Genomic DNA, 10,934 nt, shown 5'->3' with positions numbered 1-10,934 from the left:
TCATGAAGATATTTGAGGTCATTTTAATAAGCCAACAATCATTTAATTCCTTGTCTCTGAAAGACACATATCACTGATTAATCATTCTATCCAAGAGAATCTATGATTGGTGTACTTGTAGGAAACCTAGAAAATCTAGGAATATAAAAAATCATTTTATCAGGGTAAATGCTTTAAGAGTCATAGAAGTGGTACTATGGTCAACAATGCAAGACACTACATAGTAAACATGAAATAATAGAAGATACAGAATATTAGATCATGATTTTTGGAACAAGGAAGACCTAGTTTGGATCTCAGCAGCAATGACTCTATGATTTTGAGAAAGTTGCTTACAGTCTTTAATCATCATTTTATTCACTTAAAAACAGGCAGAGTGTGTCTCTTTCATAGGCTTTTCATAAGGCTTAAAACACAGAATAATACACTGCAGTCTATTTCAGCCTATGATAACAAGAGGTACCTAATAGCAAATCACCTCCTGCCTTTGTCTTTTTATAACTCAGTTATTTGAAACCTGGAAATAATATGATTTACCTCAAAAAACTGTGGTGAGATTTAAATGAACTTATTCATGACAATGAACAGTCTCTAGAACATTGTAAGCACTTAATAAATATTCACTAACATAAATATTCTATTATAGTAAAATCCAGTGTTTGAGCATATCAGACCACTATAAGTATGTTTATTTACTTTTAGATATAACATGAAATATTACATAAAGATACATACAATATGTAGCACAGAGCAATATTTTAACAGTAACTTTTGATTAATTCTACATTTAAATAATTTTCTTTGATTCATTATTTTGGTCAGCTCTAATTCAACTGTTATTCTTTATATCTTGATACTTGCTAAAACGACAAATACTGCATGATTTAATTTATATGTAGAATGTAAAAAGTCTAACTCATAGAAGCAGAGAGTAGAATGGTGGTTGCCAGGAGCTTGGGGTAGGGGGTAGGGGGGTAAATGGGGAGATATTGGTCAAAGCATACAAACTTTCAGTTATAAGATGAACAACTTCTTGAGTCTAATGTACAGCATGGTGAATATACTTAATGATACTGTATTGTATACTTGAAATTTGGTAGGAGAATAGATCTTAAGTATTCTCACCATAAAAAAGGGGAAAAAAACAAAGGTATCTGTGTGAGATGATGGTTGTGTTAATTAGCTTGACTGTGGCAATCATTTCACAATGTATGCATATATCAAATCATCACTTTGTACATCTTAAATATACACAATTTTACTTGTCAATTATAGCTCAATAAGCCTGGGGATAAAAAAGTTCATAAAAGAAGTAGAAAAAAATGTTAGTGATATAATTATTGTGCTTGCATTATAAATATTATCTTTGGGTTGTGATTACTTTTCAGATAATCAAAGTAACTTTTAAAGATATTTATAAAATTATGAAATTACAATTTATAATTTGGGTAATATGCTTCATATTTCTTTTCATTGGGAATATACATATTTCAATGTGCCTCAAACTCTCTGTGAGTGGCATTTTTAACTACCATATGACAGTTTATGACTACTCTTGACATGTACTATATCTTGCTAATAAGAGAACAAGCATGATCCAATGTTAATTATCAACAGGCTGAATTTATTACTTTTTGTTCCAAAAATAAGCATTAATAGCTGTCAATAAGAAAATACTTTTCTTATCTTCATAAGATTGTTTTGCATATCCTTAGAACATGTCACCCAAGTTGGAAGCCTAAGGTTTGGGAGCTAAAATAAGATGAGAATTTAATAAAAGAGAGAGAGGTTAGAAATAAAATATTTTAAAAAATACTTCCCTTAACATAAAATAAAACATAATGTTTAGGACATAACTATGGGCTGACAATAGGTGAAAAAACATGTCATGTGAAAAACTGCTAATGTTTCAGATAAAAAAGTACAAAATGTATAGTCTTTTTGTTTGGGACTATGTCAGAAAATAGCATGCCTGGTTGATGAGAATAGTAGTTTGACCAAAGTGGGAATAGTGTAAAAACCCAGAAGCTTTGCCAAAAATGGTAGACTTGATTTGAGACAATGGGTTAGAGGATGAAATCCCATGGCATGGTCAGCAAAAGCAGCAAACTCAGTAGAAAATGAATACTAGCCTGAGGTTAGAGATTCAAAGCAATCACTATCAAAAATCCCAATTATTTTATCTGGAGAAATAGGTGAAACCATACTAAACTTCATCCTGAATTTCAAGGGACACTGAATGGGCAAAACAATCTTAAAAAATAAGAACAAATTTGGAGGCTTCACACTTAACTTCAAAACATATTACAAAGTTATAATAATTACAGTAGTGTGGTATTGGCATAAGACAGATCTACTACTGGCCAGTAGAACAGAATAGAGAGTCCAGAAATAAATGCTCACTTATATTGGTCAAATGATCTAAGACAAGGGTGCCAATGGGGAAAGGCAAGTCTCCTCAATAGATGGTGCTGGGAAAGCAGATATCCACTTGCAAAAGAATCAAGTTGGATTCTTACCTTATATCATGCTCAAAAATTAACTCAAAATATATTAAAGATCTAAACATAAGACTTAAAATTACATATTCACTAGAGAAAAGCAAATCAAAGCTACAGTAGATACCACATCATACTCATTAGGACAGCCACTATTAATAAAATGGAAAATAATGTTGAAAAAGTAGAGAAGTTGAAACCCTTGTGTATGGAATTTCCTCAAAAAATTAAAAATAGTTATCATATAATCCAGTGATCTCACTTCAGCATATAGTTTCAAAAAACATATTTACATGCTCATGTTGAAGGACTTGAAGACATCTGTGCATGCTCTTGTTCACTGCAGCATTATTTACAATTGCTACGAGGTGGAAGTAACCCAAATGTCTGTCAATGGATGTGTGGATAAACAAAATGTGGTCTATACAAACAATAGACTATCGTTTAGGTTTTAAAACCAAGGAAATCCTGTCACATGCTATAACATAGCTGAACCTTGAGGACATTATGCTGAGTGAAATAAGCTAGTCATAAAAAGATAAATACTGTACAATTCCACTTACCTGAGGTACCAAAAACAGTCAAACCCACCGAAATGGAAAGTAGAAAGGTGGCAACCAGGGGCTCGGAGGAGGAAGAAAGGAGTTGATGTTTCTTGGGTATACAGTTTCAGTTTTGTAAGATGAAAATGTTCTAGAGATCTGTTTCACAACAATGTGAATACACTACTGAAATGTGTGCTTCAAAATGGTAAATGTGATCAATTTTATTTTGAGTCTTCACCAAAAACAAAAATAAGGTAAAATAAAATAAAAATAAAATAAAGAGGACTAGAAATTTTAAGTATTTGGGGATAATTAAACAATAATGCTTGAGTATTTAAGATACACTGTTCCAATATGCTAAGTATATTAAATTTAATCAATAGTTATGAAAATGACTGTGATATATATTACTATTCCCATATTTTTGATGGTAAAATCGGGCTCAGTAAGATTTTGTGACTAGTCCAATTGACATATTTTAATTAAGTGGAAGAATAAGATTAGAAGGATGATCTCTCTGACTCCAAAGCCTTTATAGGAGATGCAATCTGAAAATCATTGGTGGAACTTACCACAATCACGTTAGTCATCTTCTGATAGTCCCTTGTTTAGGTCCCTGTTATTTACTTATTTTCTGTTTTCTGAACTAGAATGTAAACTCCACGAAAGCAGAGTCCTGTCTTTTTATTGCTCTATTACCAGTTCTACAACAGTCTGCCTCATAGAAGTCACTCAACCAATGCTTTTGCACTTAGTTTTCTGGCTGTTTAAAATTAAATAATAACTTAATCTGAATAGTTTCTATTTTGCTATCATATAAAGAATAAAAAATTCATCTGTAGATACAAAATTAACCCCAAGCAAAAGGAAATACCTCCCTCTATGAAGGCTATTCTTGGGAAATTAACTAGTAGACATGGATGGTTGTCCAACATGCTGGCAGAATATGCTTCACCATAGAAGGTTCTCAGAGAGACGGTCTGGAGAGAGCCACCAGAGGATAGAAATCAACATGACCAAAAGTGCCACAGTGGTATTCCTGCTTTTAGAAGTGAGGAAGTTGAGATGGGGGAGTTTAAGTTTCAAGTGAAAGGCAACGCAAGCAAGTTCATGGTGGAGATAAGACCGCATGTACTCCTGACAACGAAGTCCACCCTTTTTCCTTCTCCTCATAAAATCTCCACTCCTCTTATTTTCGCTGATCTGAATCCCTGACTGCAACTAGAGAAATCCCTGAAATCCCTGACAGCAACTAGAGGAAATAAAATGGGAAGATAAACTCGTAAGAAGCCTTCAAAAAACACAAATCTCTTCATTCAGAAGAGTCATACCGAAGGGCACAAAGTGGTCAAATTAAGACAGGTACCTGAAGAATGGCTATTGTTTCACAGGGAAACTTTTAAAATTAATTTTTATTAAAAATATGACAGCTGAGGGAAAATTCATATCAGTTAATAAAATACTGTTAGCTAATAGGCCTTCTTGTAATTCATTAAATAGCTATCATTAGTGCCAATAATTTACGACTTAAAATGTCTTTTTCTGTTATATAGTATGTCCTACGTAAGGTACAAAAATACTATTGTATACTGTTTTTCTGTTTTGAATATGCAATATTATCTAAAATATATTCTTGTTCCATATCATTGATTGTTATTGGAATAAAATGAGAAGGAAATCAATGACAGAATCAGGAAATTGAAATGTATCCAATACGTGCAGAATAAAGCCCACCAAACTGATTTCAATGTCAGGTTGCTTAGTAAAATATTAATGGTGTATGTTTGTGCATGAAATGAAACTGTCATGGGCACTAAAATCCAATAAATAGGCCAGACCCATAGAATGAATGCACATCACCAAGAGTGAACCTTAATGTAAACTATGGACTATTGGTTATTATGATGTGTCAATGTAGGTTCGTTAATCGTGACGAATATAACACTCTGGTGGGGGATGTTGCAGTGGTGCTGGCTATCCATGTGGGAGGCCATGGGGATACATGGGAAATCTCTATATCTCAATTTTGATGTGAGCATTAAACTGCTCTGAAAAAGCAATAACTAACAGAAAATTCAGAGTAGAAGGAAACCGCCTTGACTCTATAAAAACTATCTACCAAAAAACCTACCAGCTAACATCATATATAATGGTAAATGCTTTCTTTAAGATGAGGGACAAGGCAAGGCACCAACTCAGAGAAGTGGGTGCACCACTGCTGTTCAACATATATGTTGAACATATATGTTCAACATATATCTGAGTTCTTTATCCTGTTCCACAGATAGGTATGCCCCTCAGCCAATTCCCACACAGCCCTAACTATATATCATTAGGAGGACTGTTTCTTCCCATCTCGTTTTTCTTATTTGAAAATTATATTAGCTATGCTGGGGCCTTTTTCTTTCAATATGAATTTTAGAATACATTTTTCTATACCTACAAAAATTTGCTGAAGTTTTGACAGGAATAGCTTTAAATCTTATAGATCAATTTATGGAGAATTTGCATCTTTGCTATGTTTCGCCTCCTAATCCGTAACACTGCACGTTCCTTCGGTTCTTTAGGCCCTTTTGATTTCTTTCCTCAGCATTTTGTAGTTTTCAGCGTACAAGTCCTGTACAACTATTGTTAGACTGACTAGTTGTTTCATTTTGGGGTGATATAAATGGTACTGTGTTTTTAATGTTGGTAACCACATATTTATTGCTACTCTACAGGAATACAATTTACATATGATATATGTAGTTTTTATTGGTCAAATGAACTCACTTATTTTTGAGTTTTTTGTCTTTTTTGGAGTTTTTGCATTTCCTACATAGAAAATCATGCCGCCTGCAAACAGGGACAGTGCCTTTTCAATCTGTAACCATTTCATTTCCTTGACTGGCTAGAACTTGTAACGTTCTGTTGAACAGCAGTGGTGCACCCACTTCTCTGAGTTGGTGCCTTGCCTTGTCCCTCATCTTAAAGAAAGCATTTACCATTATATATGATGTTAGCTGGTAGGTTTTTTGGTAGATAGTTTTTATAGAGTCAAGGCGGTTTCCTTCTACTCTGAATTTTCTGTTAGTTATTGCTTTTTCAGAGCAGTTTAATGCTCACATCAAAATTGAGATATAGAGATTTCCCATGTATCCCCATGGCCTCCCACATGGATAGCCAGCACCACTGCAACATCCCCCACCAGAGTGTTATATTCGTCACGATTAACGAACCTACATTGACACATCATAATAACCAATAGTCCATAGTTTACATTAAGGTTCACTCTTGGTGATGTGCATTCATTCTATGGGTCTGGCCTATTTATTGGATTTTAGTGCCCATGACAGTTTCATTTTCTGCTTTTTTGATGTTCTGGTGTGGCTGGGATACCCAGTCAAACCCTGTTGGTACCATTTGCAGGTAAAATGGCTTCCATGGGCAACACGCTGTTCCTAGGGTAACTCCTCAAGCCAAGTTCTATTTCTACTATGACAATGCTGCCTTTTTACCATAATATAGGAAAAGAAGCAATTTTCCTTGATTTCAGAATTTGCAGCATTATCTGGAGTATTTTCCAAAGTTATTTTTCCCCCCAAGGCAGCATGAGTGCTATTTGTAATGAGAGCAAGGTGAAGAGAACTCCATCAGGAATTCATATCTACTATGTATTCTCACAAAGTGACAGTCAGCTTCTACAACAGCTACAATGATGATCAGATAGTTAAGACATGATACTTGAAAGTTATAATTATTTTGGACTTATCTCTTTCTTTCTCCCTGAGAAACACTGAAAATTTTATAAGCACTATCTCGCTAAGTTTTCATAGTGTCTGAGAAGCACACACAAAAAAACAAATTTCAAGGTATTTTTATCAATAAGATCAAGGCATTAGACAAGGTTGTTGCTAATAGCCAGCCATCAATCATTTTAATTTTCAGATTTAATAAACCATGTTTGATTGTTTGGATGATTAAGTAATTTTATCCTCATAATTATCTACGCTTATATTAATGAAGGGACTCACACTATAGCATATTCTAAAGTGTCTTTCATAACTGTGGTTTCAAGAGATGTGCTACCTATGAAATCCTCACAACACCCTGGGAAGGAGATATTCCATTTCCCTTGTTTTATAGAGGAGGAAACTGAATTACAAAGATGTTGCATAACTTGCCTGTGGTTACACCTGTAGGGCTGAGCTGGGACACTGACCTGGTAAAATGCTGCTAGAGTCCGTGTGTTTAGCCAGTATGTCCTACTGCTTCTCCAGAAAAGACCAGAGCACTGTCTTAATACAGCTTAACTTCTGGTGCAAGAGACAGTCATTAAACAGCACAGCATTCAATGAAGCATATCTTTACAAACAGTGATAACTACTACCAAGAAACATTAAAATTTTAGCACAAAGGGATCAGAACTTGTCTGAGTTGTCTGATGATTTAACTGAGGAAAAAACCTTTGAGTTAAGCTTAACTAACATATTCCATACACATTTTGGAAATGAGGTGGGTAGAGAATGAGAGCATCATTTGAGACCAATGTTGCTTTTTACTCTGTGTGAGCTAATGCTTCTGAGGTTCATCAGGTTAGTTGCCTTTTAAACTTAATTTATTACACAGACATTTTATATTCTCTTTCTGTCCCTCTCTGTCTCGCTTTGCCTCTGTTTCTTTCCCACAGCCTCCACCATATCTCTAGAGTATGTGTGCATAATACCAGAAGTTTGATATGAAATTTTTCTATAGCTGGAATGGTTCCCACATAACATGGCAGCATCAAAAGAAATGAAAATGCTGTGTCCATGTGTTTTCCCTTTATCCATCTCAGCCTCAACCCTACTGCTTAATTCCTTTGACTGCACCATTTTACTTCATGCCCGTTAGATACAGGAATATCTTAAGAACAGGTCATGCAACACACATATCCCCAGCAACCTCCACCTTCCACCCTCTAAGGCTAAACTGTGCTCCAGGCTCACAAAATGAGCAGATCTCTAGCTTCCAAAGGCTGCACCTCTAGCAAAAGATAGAAGAGTGAGCAAGCACATTATTTTTTTCTGATTCTAGCTGGTCTTTAACACTATTATCACATAAAATCTGGGTACTGAAAGAATATTGCACCTGCACTATTCTAATGACATATATTTAGAAGATTGGTCTTGCTTAAGTTTAAAGGATAGAGTAAAATCGAATACACAGTGTTTACCTCTGTCCAGGCTCTACTCTTATCCCTCGTCAAGTGAGCAGCACGTCCAGGATGATAAGCATCCATCCTGTGAATTTCAGATCATCTCCCCCTAGGCTGTTTTGAAACTGGTCCCAAGGATTACAGGGATGTTTAAGCAGAACACCCCAAAGGTCCTACTCACATCCTTTATTGAAAGAGTCCTCTGAATCTGTAAACTGGTGCGTCTGTGTTGGCCAGTTTCCATGTTCCACGCAGTCAGGTGGTTATATTTTCAGCATAAGCCAAACACACTGTAGGCTCTCCATTCAGGAGCTACAGCTACAGGGTACGTCATCTTTGAGAAAGAGTGATGGACGTGTAGGGGAGACGTTGGTAAATGAAGCAGTGACTAACGCGTTAGCAGACTCTTAATATTTACTCTTAATTCCTGAAATCAATGTTGCGAAGGATTCGTGCTTTTATGAGTTAAGATGTTTCAATAAAATTTACTTACTGGATTTGAGTCCAGTCACTGAACTATATGTATGCTTAGATTAAACCTAGGACTGTTTAAAAGACTGAGTTTGAAAGAAAGACATTTTGATTTTAATTTTTGATATTTTAGTGCAGGTTGTATTTTTATTACTGTCCCTTACTTAAATGAGAATAGCTGTGTATGTCGAGGAAAGTGAATTAGGTGATCATGAAGGCGATAAACTCTAGAATCCTTGAAAAAATATGAATCTTCTCAAAACTTAAGTCTCCTGCTAGTAAACTGAGAGTCTCATTTATGTGTTTTGAGATTAACTTGAATACATAGAGTAAGAGATTAAAGAATTGATTGCAGTTTGGGGAAATCAGAACCCTGGAAGAAACATGCTCACGCTTGCCCTGGAGAGTCAGAACAGCTTTTTGACAAACACTTAGCACAGCTCTTTCTACCTCACAATATTATGTCCACAACCTATCATTCCTCCTTTTATTATCACTTACTCAGAGGAGTGAACATTTAAAGGCTTTTTGATGTTTGAGTTACCTAATAAATTTCACATCCTTCTAGAATACATCTGTTCTATTCTTTAAGCTCTCATCTATTAGCTGAAAATTATTAATCCTGCTTGTGTACATATTTATGCAAATACATTCCTCCTTTAATGAGTGTATATTACTCTGTATAGTCCCATTGTGGGCATTCTCGTAGGTACGTGTTTTTATATTTGTCTGTGGTTCTGGCATTTGGGCTCATTCATATTTATTGGAATAGACATTAAGCATATATATGTGCCCAAATATGTTCATCCCTGTCGTGTATGGTAACATGTATCCATGCATGTGTCTATGCCTAATAAAATGATCCAGCAAAATGTATGAATAGGTGCTGAATATTTTTTGGTTTACTGGCTGTGATTTTATTTTTGTTTAAACTGTTCCCAGCATTAGATACACAAGAATTCTAAAAGCACGTGATACTAAGATTCTAAAAGCATTAGATACTACTTTTGTGTAAAGTCCCAACCTAGTTGCAGTGACCCAATGCATTAATGCAGGCTTCCCACAGCTACCAAAGCTACCATTTGAACGAGGCATCCACACTGCCTCAGACACAGCTCGGTTCATGTCCATCTTCATGTCTGTTCATTTGGTTACAGCTGGACCTAAACTCAGGAGTTATATTGGAGTCATTCATGGGATGCCCAAGCAGTGGATTTGTTTTAGTAGGGCTTCGTATGCAGAGAGACCTAAAGGAATTTTTTAAGTTATCCTGATTTATAGCTAAGTTATTTTTAATTGGATGTAAATGATGGATGCAAGTATGTCAAATGATGCACACTGTGACTATGCTAAAAAAGAATGTGTATTATTAGAGAAATCATAACTTAGCTATAACATCAAGGAAACCGGAATATTTCATTTGTCTCCAACAGCAAAAGGTGGAATGTTCTTATGCTTGTAACTAGTGTTGGATGTTTCTGGGCATGGACTATTTTTTTTTAAACTTTAACAAGTTCAGTGTACTTTTGAATCCAGTGTCTGTTCATGATTACAAACTGTGTTTACTTTTTGTTTAAAGCAAACAAAAATACATTAAAACTTTGCCTGTTCTCTGTGTGTTTTATTTGAAATTTCAGTCAATGCTAGTTAAAGACATACCAATAACTTGAAGAACAAAATGTTAACCCTTCCCTGGTGTCACCCACCAAAAGTTTCTTTTCTTTTATCTAAAATCTAGTGTGCACTGATTAATCTTCACAGATAGTCCCTGGACTAAAAGTAGGTAATAGAGTCAATTATTTCTCTCCATCTCACTGTCTATTATCTCCAGCTGTTTCCTAAGATTTGTATAGATGATGGAAACTTATCATATTCGCCTCTGAAGGTTGACCTATGTATTTTGTCCAGGCCCAGGGATGAGGTATGTGGTAGTGACTTTTAACAGAGGGCTTCAGAGACCTTCCTGAGCATGGGTTCCTATTTGCTATCTTGTAATCAACTGCTCAGAAAGTCTCCACTCTGCTTATCTAACAGTTACTTCTCTGCATGGTAAGGTCCCAACATTTAGGGAACATGTGTGTAAACTAGAAGTGGTACAGCATAACGGCTCAGAACAAAGACTTCAGATTTGAACTTCTTGGTGATTCTCAGTTCAGCTATTCATTAATGGGGTGACACTGTTTATCCACTATGTGCTTCTTTTTTTAAATCATTTTTACATTGAGAATAATAAGAATGCCTCTC

Source organism: Camelus dromedarius, chromosome 12 (genome assembly GCF_036321535.1).
Source record: "Camelus dromedarius isolate mCamDro1 chromosome 12, mCamDro1.pat, whole genome shotgun sequence".
NCBI lineage: Eukaryota > Metazoa > Chordata > Mammalia > Artiodactyla > Camelidae > Camelus > Camelus dromedarius.
This window is presented reverse-complemented; position numbering follows the sequence as displayed.